Consider the following 19,582-nt stretch of genomic DNA (forward strand, 5'->3'; position numbering starts at 1 on the left):
TGTGTCCCCTGCACAGATCAGGTTGTCTCACGTCAGGCACTCAGTTTAAACCAGACTAGCTGGAAGTACAAGCACCATTCCTAAGGCCTTGTTTATAGCCTATGTGTTTATTCACCTGAAACACAGCATCTGTAGGATACAAAAACGCTTCTAACACCGCAGGAGGGGATTTCAGCTTTTGCATTTCAGGCATTATTCTCTTTTATTTTACTGCTAGGATACTCTGAATTCTATATATTCACTCTCTAAACCTTAAAAACAATCTAGAACTATTAGACAAAATGGTGATTCAGAGATTTCCCTATTCAATTTCTTCTCCACAAGAAGTCTAGTAATGCTGGAAATAAAAAAATAAAAAATACCTAGGAAAAATGTGTCTTTAGTACTCTCAAACCTCCCCATGTACGCATGCAGAGTGAGGGAGAAGCAACATTACAGTTGATCTAACCTTTCATTACACATGATAAGTTCCTGAAAGTTCAGCTTTAGTATTGATTCATGTTGAGGGCAATTTCATTGTATCTACAATCTCCAGTGTTAACAACAACTAAGGTGAAACCTGAGATGGTTCTATGATCTAAACATTTTCAGAATATTTCAACAGCAAGCCGAGTATAAAGAAAGTAGAAAAAGATTAGAAACAGTAGAGTGACAGGAGAACAATTTATTGTGGAAAAAGAAGACTGGCACAAATTTTTCTGAGCTTTTTAAGTTAGGCTCTTTGTTTGGTTTTTTCCTTTATTTTTTTTTTTTTTCATTCTAATTCCAGTTCATTATTTGTGCAGCTTAGTTTGCTTCTGGTTCACTTACTTTTGACATATGACTAAACAAAATTGCCTAGGGCACATTGATGATGGATGACACAATGATGGCAGACTTATTTTCATTCCAATTCTAAATTCTTATAAAAAGGACATTTTTCTTTCTATGTTCAATATATTGCATGTATGAAAGTGGAGAAGTTCACCTGATCTGATTGCGGGGGAAGAAAAAGGAAGAGAAAGCTGGACTGCATTTTGCAGCAATATAAACTTTATTTAGATTCTTCACCTCTAGGAGTTATCATCCCTTACAAAAGTACGAAGAGATATGGGTAAGTGCTTTTGCCTTCTGATGTGTTGCATGGCAATCCTAATGAGCTTCTTCCTCTGTCCTGTTCAGGAAGCAAAGACAACCACAGCAGAAACATCACAGGCTTGAAATGCTGTTGCAGTGCTCTTGCCGAGCAGAGTGCTGGAAATAAGTGGCAGCAGCAGAGCAGACTAAGCAGCTCAGCAGGGCCAGCATTTTTCGTGAACTCAGAGAAAAGGCTGAAGAAACAGGAGCCTGTTAGTCACACCACATGACTACTAAAGGAAATTTGATGGCTCCCTTTTGTGCATATGTGTGCTACTTTTACCTTTGGCCAGTGGCACAGCTGCTCCAAAAGAAAAAGAAGGAAAATCTTGCCAAATACAGCAGAGGTAACTAATTAGGCTAATGGCATATTTTCCTTCATGTCAGATCTCCCCTTACCAGGTCATGGAGAAAATACAGTTTTAATTTTTGTCCCTTGCTTTTTGCTAATAAACACCTCCTGGCTCATTGCTCGTAACAGCAGAGACACTAATTTTGGAGGCTAAATGCACAACTACTCCCCCCAACATATCCAGAGACTTTAAGAAAGGGATAATTTGCTGCAAATTTCTTGCCAATGAAAATATGAAGGGTAAATTTCAGACTTTTGTGGTGATCCACAACACTTAGGACTGTGGTATTAGAACTCAGAAAAAACGTTTTTTTCATAAAGAAAACATGATAAAATTAAATATGTTCCCTGTAATGCATGGCTTTCACTCCAGTATTTAAGACAAATTTTTGAAATTCCACGGAATTCTCTGAAGTGAAAGGTGAGACATGACTCTTTTGTAACTCCTGAAAAAAAGGACAGAATCATGGTACCTGTAGACCTTGAAGTGTTTGTAGGAGATTTTAAAACCTGATAATTTATTGCCTGACCTATAGTTAGACAAACTTATGAAAAGCACACTAAACTAATTAAGCCACAGACTAGGCTACACTAATTAGACCTGCAAGTCTTGTAATCATAAGAAATGACAAAACCTCTTCAAACACATTTTGAAGTTCTCTTAAATCAATGGACCTGAAATATCCTACAGACTTGGCAGACCTGCAAACACTGCTTTATTGGGAATAGGAATCTTTGCACTTTTCCTAGGGGATAGGAATCTTTGCACTTTTTCTTTTATACCTTCCTATATACTTCTAGGAAAGCTTACTCCCCAGCCCTCTACTGCTATTTCTTTTCTTATTTTCTTACTCGTGCTGTGACCTTTCTTTTCTCCTCATCCTTCATGTGTTGACCATCAGTGTAACCCAGGCTGATAATCAGTATTGGTCTGAGCATATCACCATACCCCATCAATAAATTTGGCATAAATCGCTGGCAATGGTATTCATTTTTTAGAGAAGTGCAAGAGATGATGTTGTTTACATCAAACCTGGACTTCAACTCCTTAGTTTTTTGTTGAGTTTAGCATGGAGAGATGTTAAGGAAAGGAAAAATAGCCAATTTGGACTTTACATCTGTCTTCACGAACAGATGATTTTTTAAATTGTTAGTCAGAATCTCTTTTGTTGTGGGAGAATTAGAAAAACTTGCTTTCATTAGAAACTTCTAGAGTTAAAAAATAGTGCCTTGTTTTTTAACATATAATTATTAATACTTGGCAAAGATGGAAATGACCACTTAGAAACTGATGCTTCCATACGGAAAAATCAACTTGGCATGCATCCAAGATCTTCAATATTTAGAGAAAATAAGGTCCTGAACAGAAGTCGGCATGAAGTTGAAGAAATAAATTGCAGGAATGTGTGATCTTTGCCTAGGTAATCACACAGAGCACTTAGGACTTTTACTCTTCAAGGTAACTCTCAAAAGACCCACTTTGGTGGTGGTAATTTCATTTTGGTTTTGAGTTTTTTTCCCATGAGTTTTCTTGTTGTTTGTTTGTTTGGTTGTGTTCCTCAGATTACATACAAATTTAGGTAACAGAAAAGGATTTAAATGGTACTAGTGAGATTCAAACCTCCAAATTAAAAAACAAACAAACAAAAAAACAACATGTCAAGTTTTATAATAATCCTAATTTCTCTGTTTCCCTCATGATTGATAAATCAGACAGTAGGATAATGCTTCAATTTCCAGACACATGCAGCTAAAAAATTTAATTGCTGAGTGGGAATAAGAAATTGTTTCAAGAGGCTGCCACTTCTAGAGTGTCTTTTCATTCAGTCCTCATTGCTTCACAGCAGTGGTTCTATTCTTCCAGGCTTCAAACTGAAAAACCACAGCCTTTGGGGAAATCTTTCATACATTGTTTCTAAAGCAGCCCAAGCAATCAGTTCCTGCAGTGCTGCACAGTGCTGTCTCGAATAACTCCTTGTAGATATTTCAGTATAACAGAAAACTAAGAGGCAGAGATAAAAGGTAGCCAGGTAAACTGGTCCGATCTCAGAAGATCAATTCTAACTGAGGCTAAATTTAAAATATGAATGCAGAATAGAGTTAAATATATAGAAACTAGCTCAGAAGTCATGCTAAACACCATAAAGACACTGGTTCCTAACCTTGAAAAGTTCAGATTTCTTACTGTGCACTATAAATGTGCATTGAATTCCACAGAAGAAATACTGATCTATGAAAACATTTTCTTGCATAACCTTGACAACATAACTTCTTGCACATCTCTCTAGGAAGTATTTACTTTTTTAATGTAGTTCTTCATGGAAGATCCTTTGTCCAGCTTTCCTAGACTAGATCTTTCCCACAGTCTTCTAAGACCATTTCTTTCCTGAGCACAAATGAAAGATATCCTTCAAAGATGAGTTTTACTTTAGCCCTGTATGTGTTTGACCATTTTAATAGCTGTGTCTAATATATGGCAAAGGCCAAGCTGTGAATTCATTTTGGTGCATTCTATGCAGACTCATTATGACCACAATTGATGGTTCTCAAGATAAAACCTGGGCCATGATGTTACTGTCATAATCTGCAGTCAAAACTGTTATTTATTATTTAGCATAGGTAGGCAGGGGTACAGTTTTCATAGTTTATAATACATACTTTGTGTCTTGTCTCAATCAATTTTATTGCTCAAAAAATATCCTGAACAACTTAATCTAGTTGTACTTTGAGCTGAAGATTGAACTTTGAACTCCAGAAATCCCTACCAAAATACATGATGATTATATATCAGTATATATCAGATTATGCTGATTATATATCAGTATATCAGCCAACTCTAACCCACAATGTCATGTTCAGTTATACTATTTTTCCACTAAGAGTGATCTACTTTCTCCCTCTTTACCCTAAAAATTTATTTAATCAGAGAATTAGAGTCTGTCTTTGATAAAGTCTCTTGCTTGAATAAAGGTCAGCATGGAAATTTCAGACCAAGGTACTCAGGGTACCATGGTGCCTCCATTCCTGGAAATACTAAAAGGCAGATAGTCTACCATCCCTCTTGGCAACATCCTTTGAACTTCATTATATTTAAATTAAATTTTTCCATATGTCCATTTGGGTCTTCCCCATTTTTATTTTTCTCCTCTGTCTCTCTTCCTGCCTGAAGACACCTCTCTGAGGATTTCAACCCTTTGATCCCTTCCTCTGAAAGGGGACTGGATTACTGTCAGGTGCTCTTAAGCTGTCTGCTGCAAGTCCTGGCTCCATATCTTCTCCTCATAGGATGAGTGCTCCAGTCTCACTGTCCAGTGACCATTCCTGAGCTTCTATAAATTGCAAGCACCATTGATGTGCTCGGAGACTGCAAACTGAATTTGGTGACTGCATAGGGACTAACAAATCCTGAGCAAAGGGGTATATCATCATTTTCCTGAGAGTGTTGTTCATAGAGAGCAAGAAAAAAATAGCTGTTTTCCAGAAACACTGCTGGCTGATATTTCCTTACTGCAGAGTTGCAGAGCTGCTCCCTGGCTGATGAACCCCATGACTATATCATACCAGGAGGCATGATTATTACATTTCAAGTGCAGGATTTTGCATTTGTTCTTGGAGAATTTTATGGACTTCCTGTTGGTCTGTTCATTGTTTTCTGTCAGTTTCCTCTGAATGACCATCTTGCCCTCCAGTGTGTGTTAACTGGTGCTCCTGGGTTGAAGTTATAAATTAACTTGGTGAGTGTGTATCTTTCAGCTTATTCACAGTGTTTTAAACAGCATATATTTCAGGACAAACCCTTGAGAAACATCACCTGTCACTACCCCCAAGATGAAACACAAACCAGTAACTACTACAAAGATCCAGCTAATTTTGTCTCTTCTTTTTGTCCCCACACCTACAACATGACATGCCAAGCTAATAGAGACAGATTATACCTACCTGTTTCATTCCCTAATTCTGCCATTTTATCACAAGGTCATGCATGATACACCCTTAGCAGCCCACACTGGCTTTTTCATCAAATTCTAGTTCTTAACGTGCTCAGAAATGTGCTCCGAGAGGACTTGCTCCATTTTGACTCCAAGGGAAACTGACTGGTTTACATTTCCCAGCATGATCCTTTTAGACTTTTTTGAATACGGATGTGACATTTCCCTTTCTGCAGGTGTTGCAAATTGCCTAGAATCTCCATGACCTTTCAAAGATAACATAGTGCAGCCTTTAAAAGACACTCTCTGTGCACCCTTAGACTTAGCCCACCAGGTCCCATGAAACTTTATGGGTTGAGTTTCTTCAAGTGACTCATAAGCAGGATCTTGTTCATTATTGATTGTTATTTTTGAAACTCGCCTTTAGAAAAAAGTCTTGGGAGACCTTGCTGGTGAAAGGAAAATGGGAAAGGAACTCTGTGCTGTCAGAGGGCAAGATGGCATAAAACACCAAAGTGACAATATGTAAGTAGTAAATACGAGAGCAACCAACACTGATCTTTAAAGCACCAAGGAACACAAGTTAATGTATCATTGTGAGATATCATTTTCTTATTAGTCATATAGGCTTGCAATCATGTGCAAAATTTCTGCATGGGGAAAAGGCCCACTATTTTATCACGAGTAATGAAAGCATCACTTTCAGGGATCCTGTGGGTATTTGAAGCCTAGATGTTCCTCAATGCAGTAATAGAAGAGTGTTGGTTATTATTTCCAATTTGGAAATCCATTTTGAAGTAATTTCACCTTGAATTCATAATTAAGGTGTATTTTGCTGGTGAATCCAGACAACAAAAGGAACACAACTTTTCAGACTAGTTTGGAAATTGAAGGCCTCCTTAAAAAATAAGGGAATAAATGAATCTGTAATGGATTGCAGCAGGAGCCGCACAATCCCACTTCTGTCAGCAGCAGCCTAAGGAAATAAATCATTCATATACAAGAAAAACACCCTTTGTGAAAGAAGGGAGATAATCATGGAGGGGTTTTATGTTTTACAATGTGGGAGCACATATCAGAGAGGCTAAGAACTCCTGAGATTAAAAAAGAAATCATATTGTTCTGTCATGATTAGCAATGCTTATGAAAATCAGCACAGAGACCGGGGAAAGTGATGACATTAGCATAGGCATCTATCAAGTATATTAGGCTTAGATCTTTAAAGCTGCTTAAAGGACTTGGATATCAGTAGCATATAGGTCTAACAATTAGGATTCAGAAAATCTAGGGGGAAAAGAGCTGCTTAAACAGCTTCTAAGATTTTGAAAGCATAGAAACAGAATACATGGTCTAATTCTGAAAACACCAAAACAGTACCAACTTTTCTCTTGTTAATAATCTCATTAACTCAATGGGACTGCTGACATGAATATAATTACCTCATACATAAATAAGCATTTTCAGGTTTCCATGTATCATAGACAATACCTCTCAGCACAAAATAAAACCAAAAAATGGAGCTTTAATAATGAAATCTCATTACTTGCAAGTGTCTCTTTACAAATGTTTGACAGTAAGCTTACTGGCAGAACAAATATGGTGTCAACAGAATATTGCTTAGCTGTGTTTAGGAAATGGTAAAGTACACACATTATAAATTAGAAAAAAAATGAAGCATTTTTTTTTAACCTATGAGTTTAGCACTTCAGTTATGCAAGTGCACTTTACACTTGGGATGCAATTCAATGTGATGAAAGATCCTTTAAAATAAAAAGGTCCTCTGAATAAAAATACTCAGTAGGAAACAATGATCAAGAAAGAATTTAGTTTTGGAGTCTTCCAAACATAAACAAATTAAAAAAAATTTAAAGCTCTTTCTTTCAAAGAAATATTATCTGGACACTCCAACAGTTAAGAATTTTTGGTCATCTAAGAAAGCAAAATTTCTCCAGGTAAAATGACAAAACATATTATCTAAATTTAGGCTGTAAAAAGACATTTTACATAATCCAAAGAGGAGAAAAAAATTATCTTGTCAGAAATCTTGCTGTAGCTCAATCTAAGCAGTCAAAAAGCAAGATAATTCCATTTAAAACCGTGTTTTCTTGCAATTTACATTACAGTTCAATCACTGGAGTTTTTAAACAGCATATGTTTCTACCTACTTATCAAGAGGATTTAATCCACATTCAGAGGGCACAGAGCTTGAACTCTGCAAACAACGTATTTACATTTTTAGAAAGTATTTAAAATCACAAACCTGAGGAGTAACAGAACATGATGCCTTATGGATGAGTGATTATGGTTCTGTGAGTCACGCTTTTATGAAGAAGCAAAGCAAATGACTGTGTACTAAAATTCCAGTGATCGTTGTGTACTTTTATTCTGTAAATTAAATTACCCCCAACCTGGGGTGACTTCCAGCAATAATTATAAAAATTACTTCCCTGTCTGTGTTTGTCCAACATGCTGGCAAAATTGGGCAAAAATTCACAGCATGATGACCTGTGCTTTTCACAGAGGTTAAAATAAAACTTCAAGTATATATGTGTTTGAATATCATTTGTACAGTCATGGTACCTGTTATCTTCTCTGTCTTTTGCCTATTAACAACAACTTCAGTGAGAGAACATTAACCTTCACAATCAAACCATTTTGTGGTATATACACAAAATAGTACATTAAAGAAAGTTGAATTTGTGGAGTTAAAAATAATTTGATTAAAAGACTGGAAAATATACTTACAATACACAGCATTTCTCAGACATTCATTGTCTTTTATTGGAAATAAGGGGTTTTTTAGGTATTGACACCTATAACAAATCTGCAGGTGGTGGCCAGACACTGAATCTAAAAAGTCTGCTAATTGACAGCAAGGAGGCAAGATACCCACAGATTGCACAGTTTTTGCATCATTATCTTTTCTATCACCACCCTCACAAAATTTCATATATAATAATTTCTTAATAGAAACAACTGAAGCAACTGTGGAGGAAAGATTTTTACTGATGCTTCAACAGTTTTGTAGTGGAGAATACCAGAACCAAAGATAGGTTTCCATGTTATTTTGGTCACTTTATTAAAAAAAACTCCAAGGACATTTACAGCAGAAATTATACCCATACCAAAGAATTGAAACAATGAACGCAAGTGATGCCTACAGGAATATAAATAGGTTTGCAGTACAAAACGCTTTTTAGGATTGAATGGATGGTCAGCACCACAGTATGACAAAAATCATGTCACTAAAGAATCACTAGTAACCATATTAATTTTGCAGAACAGGGAACAACAGAGAACACTTTGATGCTAAATATGACTATTCTCTTTCATGTCATTTTTAAATGGAGGTTTGAAATCAAACACAACAAGGAAGCAGACAGGACCTACCTTCTCTTCAGTGTCTCCTGCTTTGCTTTAAAGTGAGACTTAATGAAGATCTTTGTTCATTTGGATAACGGTCATGGGCGCATGGTGTTGTCATGTGCAGGAACAGGATTTGAATTTTTGTGATCCTTGTAGGTCTCTTCTACCCGAGGATACTCTAAGATTCTATGGTCCTTTGTCCCCTTCAGCAATAATGACTTCTAATTTTCCCCTTTGACTATTTTTGAGAAAATGTATATCGCCTGTAGCAATTACATTTGCATAAGTATAGGAAATGTCACTAGTTGCCAATAATATTCTTCAGTTTATTGCTAACGGGCTTCTCAGTAATTCATCATTCTACCTGTAAACAAGTACAATCCCACTGAGAAGTCATGAAAAAATTAACAAAATCACAAAAGCAGTGATACGTGGAAGGCATAATTGTTATTCACCAAATTCCATAAAGTTAGAATGAAGTAACACTTACTGAAATATGGAATTACATTAAAGAGAAAATAATTGGTTTGTTTTTACAGTGAATAATGAACTTGCAAATTTTTGGACTGAACTCTGTGAAGGGAGAAAACCTAATGTCAAAACTTGGGAAAAGATTAGACAAATTGGTAGTATTGAAATGCAAATACCAAAAGGAATAGAAAATGTACCTCTAATAACTTTTACACAAAATTATAAAAGATAGAATCTATATAGCATAGGGAGGATTAAAGATCAAGTTGAAGAATCAATCATACATTTTACTACGCAAAGAAGATGGGAAGGGACAGTCATGTAAGTTGTATAAATGAGGTACTTTAAGCTTAAGTTTTGGTTCAAATAAAAAAATGATGAAGCTCACAAACTCACTTACATAAAAATTCTTGTCCTAAAATATGACATTCACATTCAGGAAATTTTATTTATATTTGATTGGTTAATGTTACTTTTCTTTTTATTTTAAATGCCATCCCAGGTCTTTGACATAAAGGCCATAAATATAGGTTTGTTAGTGAGCTACCATCTTATAGGGTTTTTATAAGAAATTATAATGGTCATATTTTTTGTCATCTTTTCATCCACAATCAAAATACTTTTAATTATTACTTAATGCTTTTTTTATTAGCCTGCCTTCCTTGTTTTGTTCAGACATATAATTTCATATTGACAGGGTTTTCTGTTTTTTTTTTCTATGTCACTATAGTGTTGGGATTAAATCTCTGAAGAGAAGGAATAAGTGGAAAATGTATGAGTGAATACTCTGTAGAAAAATTACATGTGTTCCAATTTATTTAGCTGGCCAATAAGAAATAAGCTTAATGGGAAGACTGAATTTTTTTGGAAACCATGCAAGTAATTATCAGTTATTTAAGGATAAAAAAGAATCAAATGTTCTTTGCCCATTACCTTCCCCTTTCCTGCACATGCACACACCTACCTATTATCCATCAAAATCTCTGCCTTGATACATGTGTTTACTCATATGTAAAAGAGAAAAATCTATATATTTCAGTGAAGGGGTTAATAATTCAGCCTTATAGATATATATTTAGCATTCTCCCTCAGTTATTTTCATTCAAATTAGATCTCACTTTACAAAAATATACAAAAAAATTATCAATCAAACAAAAACATTCTCTCTGTTAAGTGCTTTGTACTCATTTGTATACTTCTATTCATTGCTGAAGAGAACTTCATTCGTACATTAAGAAATAATTAGATCTTGCAAAAAAACTTAAACAAAATTAGGTAGCAAAATGCTAGTGTTATATAATCCCTAGAGAATGGATTCTTCTCCTTGGTCGCAAGCCGGATAATTTTTATTAGAATAATCCACACCATGGTCAGAAGCGTGTATGCATGCTACAAACTGCACTGTGGCATAGGATGTTCCATGATTCTGAAGTGCCATATTTGCTCATTCTTTTGAGCTTCTGTCTGCAATCAATCACTAAGCTAACAATGTCTATCAAAGGTCTTGAAAGTGGCTCTGCTGCCGGAGACTGGGCAAACAGGGCAAAATATAAGCAGTTTCTCAATGGAAGCCCTGGCTAAGGTCTGGTCACATAGAGAGATAAAATCCTAAAGTATCTCCATGGGTCCTTTGCTGCTTTATAATTGTGCATTCTGCAAAGTCGAAGACTGTAAACCAGTACATATCTAGCAGAACAGGTCTAATATCATAACTCTTTAGAACTGCTCATATTATATACTGCATTACAAATAAATCTAATTGTAATGGAAGACTAGTTATCTTTGGACAAGTTCCACCTGGTGTTCTTAGGATAAATCATATTGCCCATCAGAGAAAATTTCAAGGGAGAAAGTAGGTGTATGTGGCTTGTTGTATCTCTGGGACCTCCATGGCAGGAAGGAATGAATGAGGAACCTGACTCCATGTTCTCAGAAGACTAATTTATTATTTTAAGATACTATATTATATTAAAGAGTACTAAACTAAACTATACTAAAGAATACAGAAAGAATACAGATGGAAGGCTAAAAAGATACCAATGAAAACATGGCTCTTCAGAGTCCGACACAGCTTGGCCCCAGCTGGCCATTAAGTCAAAACAATTCACAGCAGAAACCAATGAAACAATCACCTGTTGGTAAACAGTGTCCAAACACATTCCAAAACAACAAAACACAGGAGAAGCAAATCAGATAATTATTGTTTCCATTTTTCTCTGCCGCTTCTCAGCTTCCCAGGGGAAGAATCCTGGGCAAAGACATTTTTCAGAAAATATCATGGTGACAGTGGCTGAAGACCAAACTATTTTCAGTGCTGTGATAAGCTGGAAGGGAAAAGGCACTGAAAGCCCTCTGGCACCCATTGAGACATTAATTGTCAAGAACTGTCAAGCAAGTGAGCCAAAGTGGGTCCTTCTGAGGCACTAGGACCTTGAAAGCTAGCTTTGGTACTATGATTACTTCTTACACCATGGTTTGTTGTGTAAGAAACAAACCTAAGCATACAGCATGAGATTAATTTTCCCTCAGAAAACCATTTGAAGACATAAAAAAATCATTTTGTTACCAGTTGAATTTCTGCCACAAACCATTTCTACTCTGTCCTATCTTACTCTGGATAGTAGTTAAATGGAAGTATTAAAATGTTAGGTAGATGGTCGGGAAATAAATTTTCAAAAACAAATTCCATCAAATATAGTTTTGAAAATAAACAAGGTTTATATTTTGAAGTTCACACTTGTTGTTAAACCAAGAATCATCTGGAACAAATCTCCTTGAGCTGCTAAGGAGCACTAGAAAGTTTTAAAACACTCATTTACTAAAATTAAGCATAACTTTCTCAGACTAGATTTACCAACACAGTGTAACAAAACTTCAAAACCAGCATAATTCATAGGTAAGTCTTTCTTGGTAGTTCATCTTTTCTAGTCTTCTAGTTATATCTTGTAATTTTCTTGATTCTCCCAGCTATTTATTGAAATGTTAGGTCTGTGCCTGGTTGTAATATTTTTTGTGTTTTTGCTTCCTGGTTCTTATAACTTATGCTCTTTGTTTTGTGCCTTGATCTAACATAACCTTCAGTTGTACTACAAAATATATCTAATATTTTTGCATTGTTTCTAATGAAATGAGAACAAACTTGTCATATTTTCAACCTAGGTAAACATCAGAAGTAATACTATGAAGCTTTTGCTTGAAACTTTAACTTTGAGACTTTTACTTGAAATCTAGTTTTCCTTTAGCACTCTATTTTCTAATCACTAGACCTGTTCACTGTCCAACAGGAGTTAATGAAGTGGTAAAGACCATTCTAGTGATGGAAGGAATTGATATGGCAAAAAGGTTTACAACTTCTGTCCTTCTGCTACAGTGTTCTGAGAAAAATCCACTTATTCAGTTCTTGAAATTTCCTACTAGGCAATTTCAAATTTATCAGCACTGCATGTGTTAACAATTCATTATATAATCTTTTACTTTTAGCCTCACAACACCTGACTGCTGTTTATTTCACAAACCAGAATTGTTTAATTTCTTAAATCCTAAAACAACTTTATTTAGAAATTAAAAATAAAATCAACAAGAGAACAGTATCTTCTCAGCAAATCCCAGAATTATACAATAAAAACACCTGACAGATTAGGAAAAAAAAAAACGTAGAATTTCACAGCAGATAAGCTTAAAAATTACAAATATTATGTTAAATAAAGCAATTTTTGAATGAGTACCTATGAAAAAAAAAAGTGAAAACAACCAAAAATATCCTTTCATCTACAGAAAATGGAGGGAATGAGGTGCTACTGCTGCCCATGAACATCAGTGGGAGGGCAGACACAGTAATTTTATGTATGTTTTATGTAAAAAATATATTATTTTTCATAGTCAATAAATATTCCTGTTTGGAATAGCAGATACAGCATTACACATAGCAACTTCTTAAAAAAGCATGCCTTGTGATTAATTTCCATGACAGTGTAAGAACTAATTGCTCTTGTCTGATATTAAGATCTGAATAAATGACTGAATTTTTCTACTGATCTGGAATGCTCTTTGTTTCCTACTATATGCTGTTTGTCCAAATAATCCAGCAAAATAACACCTAATTGTAAAACGTAATGAAACCCTAGCAAGTATAGTTGCCAATAAAAAGAAAAGCTGTCCTTCAGCAAACATATGGAATCTTAATAGAAATATTTGTTTACATTTAGTGTTGGATGTTGAAATAAAAGGCAAGAACCTCTTTAAAAGTTTTCACTAAACAACTATTATTGTTACATAAACACTCCCCTCCCCCACCAACCAACCAACCAACCAACCAACCAACCAACCAACCAACCAAACAACCAAACAACCAATCAAAAACCAAAACCAAAACTCCAGACCAAAAATAAAAAAAATAAAAGAAATAAAATCATGCTTTAACTGGCAGAACTTAAAGATTCATACATGTTTAGTTGGACAAGGACAAGGTGCATTGGCATGGGTGATTATTTAAACAGAAATTTGGCTAATATTAGGTGTGATTCTAGCTGATGACAAAGTGGACATCCTGCACAATGCAATATTGGTATTTTGCCATTTTCAGTGTGCTATAAGTATGGGCTGTTGACAAACAAGAGGTCATAAAAACTATACTCCCTTATACAGGGAGCCAAAAAAACCTTATGAATCTGAGAGTTGCAATGCAACAACTAAATCTAAAACAAAGAAGTGTAGTAAAGTTTGTGTGTTCTTTTGCACAGCTTGGGTTTTGATAGTGGAAGGCAGCAAGGGGCACAGAGGTAGTTTCTGTGAGAAGCTGCTGGAAGCTTCTACCACATCCAGCAGAGCCAAAACCTGATGGCTCTGAAGATGGGCATGCTGCTGGCCAAGGCTGGGCCAGTTAGAGAGGTTGATAGGGCCTCTGTGATAGCTGATTTAAGAAGAAAATCAAGACAAAATGAGACACACACAGGTATTTTTTCCAGTCAGAGAGGAGGAGGAGGAGGTCAGAACATGTGAGGGAAAGAACATGGAGACACCAAGGTCAGTGGTAAAGGAGGGGCAGGAGGTGCTCCAGGAACCAGAGTCAAGCTTCCTCTGCAGCCTGTGGTGCAGCCCATGGTGATGCAGCTGTGCCCCTGCAGCCCATGGGGATCCATGGGGGATGCAGAGATCCACCCACAGCCCATGGAGGTGCCCATGCTGGAGCAGGTGGATGCCTGGAGGAGGCTGTGATCTTTTGGGAGACCTGTGTAGAGAGGGGCCTTGCCCCCAGGCTGGAGCAGCTGTCCTTGGAGCACTGCACCCTGTGGGAAGAGTGACCCACACTGCAGCAGTTTCAGGAGCACTGATGCTTGTGAGATTGGAACCATGCTGGACAAGTTCACGGACAACTGCCTCCTGTGGGAAAGACCTCATGGAGTAGCAGTGAAAGAACTCCTCTCCCTGAGCAGAGGAAGACTTCAAGTGGCAAACTGACCAAAGCTCCATGCCCTGTCTCCCTGCATTGTTGGGGGAAAGGAGGGAGGGGTTGGGGGAGGAAAAGTTGTTTTTGAAGACTTATTTTACTTCTCATTATCTTCCTCTGCTTTTTTTTTTTTTAACAAAAAACTCATTTTGTACTTCTAAGAGAGTCTTTTTTTCCCCTGAAATGTTTTCTCCCAGTCCTTATCTCAACTCATGAAGCCTTCATTAAAATTTTTTCTCTCTGCCCAACTGTGACAGGAGAGGGTGAGTAAGTGATTTCCATGGCTGCTGGGGTTGGTTCAGTGTCAAACCATGACAGCTTGTAAAACAGAAAAAGTGAAAAAGTGAGGCAAATGTATTTCCTCTTCCAAAATTTGAGATTTTAAATATCTTTTTGGAATCTGCTATGCTTCTGTTATTTCTTTCTTGTCTATAACTGAATGAAACATTTCAGGAGACTGTCGTTTTGGAAATTCGTGTCATCCTGCTTCCAGACCACTGGAGCCTATTGCAAGCAACTCATTATATTACATGTTTTCTAAAGAAAAGCTTTGTCAATATATATCTCCTATGCACAAAACCTTTCTATCTCCACAAAATGAGTGGTAGAAAAAACAGGCTTTTATGACCACTTTGCATAGGACTTGAGTGGGGGAAAAAATTTAACTAGAAATATTTCAAGAAGAATAACAGTGGAGAGAAGTTCTCTTCAAAGCTAGAGTAGAACAGCTTAGCAAAAATCAGCCTTCTAAGTTTTCTTGGAGGCAAACAAGCTGCATTCATGGAAATCTTTCAGACTATTTTTGTCACTGAGAACATACCTTGTTTCAGAGTTTAGATCAATCAAATTCCTCTGGAAGTGTGGACATGCATTTCATCCTAATTCAAAGGAACCCAGTTGCTGTCCTGAACAGGGGCTGGTTACCTGGTGCAGTAGCATCTCACCCACCTAGGTGGGATATTTCTGTATTTTATCTTAGAGTGCACAAAGGAGGGAGCTGGGTAGCACACAAAAGCCTGACACTCTGATCTTCCAAACTTCTCACTGCTTATACATTTTAACAAACACAACCATCAGCATTCATTGGTTACAGTTTCCATAGCTTTTTCATCAATTAGTACTCAACCCCCTATTTGCTCATTAAATCTCTCACTTCTCGTGCTAATTAGTCCTCTGGCACAGTTCTTCTCTTCATCTAACTCTGGGATCTGTCTGGAGTGGGTGGTCACTGAAGTGGTGGTCATGATCTCCCACTGCTGGAATTACGTCTCGCCCAGTTACTGCTCAGTCCTGACTTCACTCCAGGTGGCTCTCATCCAGACAGCCTATTCATCTAAGGAGTCTTCCCTTGTCCTTGAAAGAAAAATATTAGCCAAGAATACAACATTCACCCTGCAATTGCTTAATCATAAATGTCCAGCTACAGCTACTGATTAAAAATGATAAAAAAATTTCTAAGTTTGACTCAGATCTTGAAGGGTCATTATCTTGAGGAGATCAATTCCACTTTGGCAGAAATTCTTGGAAATATTTAAGGTCTTAAAAAGACACAAAACTCTATTTCTTCCCAAGAAAGACCATGCACAACATGAGGGAATAGTACAAGCTTCTGCTTGCATGAAGATGCATATCTTATCAAAACTTCTTCCACGTTGCCATTTAACTTTTCACTATTGTAAGACAGTGAAACTACATTTGTGCAACATTTGTTTAAGCATGGCCAACTCCACTGTCTGCTGAATTGTTGTTACTGATTTTAAATTAAAGAAGATTAATTTGATTTTTCACAGTGAAAAGATGTCAGTTTTTCTATCTGCAGGTGTATTTTCTTTTAGATGATGGAAGGAAGTTTCCTAATAAAAAAAGTAAGAAAAAACCATGAATACCAAATGAAGTTAGGAATATATTAATATATGTTTTCATGATAAAGCTGTTATGATTGCATCTTGGTTCCAGAAAAAAACCTATTTTTTAATCTTTTACATAATATTTCATTTCTACTTGTCATACACAAATATTTTATCGATACAGAATTTTAAAAAAATATTATTAATATTGATGCCATGTAAATTTTTCAGCACCTTTCTTGATTATTTCTACTTGTACATTTCTCCTCAGTGTTTGATGCAATACAGATGGTACTGTAGCTTACTCACATATTTCTATGTTTGTATATGCATATAGTCACATTAATGAAGAACTGTCTTCTGTAGCAGGAATATTCTAATTACATCTGTCACAGTTTGAAAATAACCACAACACTGTTCAATAAACAAGGTAGTTTAAACCCCATTCAGAAATCCCTGTCCGATTATGTTGATGTAACAACTATTGTTTCAGCTGCAGAAAAGCCTGACCCTTTTCTCCTTTTTCTCTGCTCAGAGAATAAATTCAAGTTCTGCCAGTTTTTTCTTGTTAAGAAAAGTAGGTTAATTAAGAAATTTGTAATGATTTTCAGCATCACTCACATAATTTTAAGTCTAGCTTCGTTTTGTGGTGTAGAAAGTACATTTGGTATTATCAGTAAAAGAAATTGATATGGCTTGAATATGGAGAGAGCTTAATAGTGATGTAAATCAATATAACCCGATGTAAGCCAACTACATAAATTTTCCCCAAAGGAAGACTTAACCTGAAGAGTCAATCTGTTCTTCATAGAAGTGTCATTGTTACTTTTCTGGCACAGCAACCATGTCATCCTGACCTTTAAAAATTCTGAATGCTGTGGAGACTATCCTTTATAGAAGTAAACAGCTCATGAAAATATTTCATTTTATATGTCTGACAGATGGCATGACATTATAAGTGGAAAAGAAAAAAAATCCCCCAAAACTATGAGTTTGATTTTTATCTTCATTTGCTTGTGAATTCAGATCATAGGATAATATTTTTTGGGTTTTTTTGGTCTGTTTAAAAGCAAATTATGTGCTCCCTGTCTTTTTACCTCTAAAAACAGAATCTGAAAAGAAAACCCATTTTGCTTTTAATAGATTCATGCTAGAACAGTATTTCTTTTGAAAAAATTTTGACAAACAATGGTTTAAAATCTGTGTTACTAATTTAGATTGTCTTTTTTTATTTTTTAATCAGCAGTGTTTTGATGAAAAACGAGGGTTTTTAAAAAATAATGTACAATATATCTGTATCGTATGAGTGGTTCCTAGTATAGCACTGAATAACTGTAATCCCCAGAAATCCATGCATTTTGCTTCAAAACAAGCTGCAGGTGTCCAAAAATTTGCTCATTTTTGGCTGTCTCTGGAACTACAATTTTTAATTGAGCAAACATTCTTTGCTACACTGAGAAGGAAGAAAGCCTTGTGCTCTGGTGAGCAGAATTTGGAAACAGGTCCCAGTAAGGAGGGGGTCTCTGGAAAATGAACCAGTCATCACAAAATTCTGCATTGTGAATGCAAATAATAAATTTTAGTATTTTCTCTTAGTCAATGGATTGATCATTGTCTAACTAATAACTATGTAAATAAATACGAGCATTCAAGAGACTCCTGGACTGGACTTGTGGTAAGGAATAAAAAAGCCTTTGTCACTTTTCCATCACCTGCCGTATCTGTAATACCATGTAGAGATATCCATTTCCATGAGATACTACATTAAGCCAGATACCAAAATCTAAACACAGATTTTTCTTCCTGGCTCTCCATCTGTTATATCTATTATTCTTGCAAAACTAATGGTAATGCTCAGTACCAGGAGATGAACAAGGCTACTGCCATTTAAGATATAAACCCACTAAACCCTCTCTTTTCTCTCTGTATCCTGTTGTACCCATTGAGAAAATCGTGCCTTTACCTCAAGGAAAAGCAGAAGGAAAACTTTCACCTGATCACTTACATTACCTAACTGCAAAGAAACAAAAAGCTTTTAAGAAAAAGTCTCTAAAATTGAACTGGGAATTCCTGGTCTTCCAGAGATGAAAAAGCTTTTTAGAACTTGAAGAAGCAAATGTAATTTGCTTACCTTATAGAGGTTAGGGAAGCAAGGTTTTATTTACATAATACTCTGTTTCCACTTGTCATACATAAAAATCAGGACTAGATTCCTTTCTTTTTTTCAGTAGTATTCAATGTTTAAGTCTTTGCTGCCTTACATGATCATTCACAGCAGAGCAAAGCATGTGAGTTCTGCTGCTCCAATTTGCTATTTTCTATTCCAAGTCCTCTCTTCAAGAGCAAATTACACATGAATATGAAACCATAGAAAAAGCACTAGATTGCCGCTTTGGAAAAAACGTAATACATAGAGTGAGGTAGCACAAGATTATCTGCAGTCTTTAAGGCCCACTTTCAGCTTATGCCTTTAAGGTCCACTTGTAAGTATGTGAGAGGTACTACAATTTTAGGACTAGTAGGGGACATTGAATTTTTTTACCAGAACAACAATCTAGTCTAATCTAAAACTGAAGAATTCTTTTTTCTACTTCAACAGGCTTTGGCTGCAACACTCTTACAGTTTCTGTATACCTATTAATCTTTGTCTATTCTTAAAATAGCTAACATCTACTCAAATATTTTGCTTCCTCTTTGCCATTATTTTACAGGATTAAAATTTCAAAAGTTCCACTAAATCTAAGGCTGAAACTTTCCAGTGTTGTTGTCACATGACAATATCACAGTTAAACACAATTTTAGACCTACATGGAGAACATGTTTGCCTACACATCTACAATCTCTTTAGAAGTTCTTAATCACTGCAAAATCTTGGAAGAAAAGGCCTGGTGTTGTAAGCTGTTTAATCCTTATACCTGAAAGTTTTGTCCATATGCCTGCTAATTACAGAGGAGTTCTACATGGTTAATGTCTATCTTATGTCTCAATTACTATCTTACGTGGATTCTTCTGCCTTCCCAGATACACATATTGGTTTCCTCTGAGAACAGCTAGA

Source organism: Serinus canaria, chromosome Z (assembly GCF_022539315.1).
Source record: "Serinus canaria isolate serCan28SL12 chromosome Z, serCan2020, whole genome shotgun sequence".
In the NCBI taxonomy this organism is placed as follows: domain Eukaryota; kingdom Metazoa; phylum Chordata; class Aves; order Passeriformes; family Fringillidae; genus Serinus; species Serinus canaria.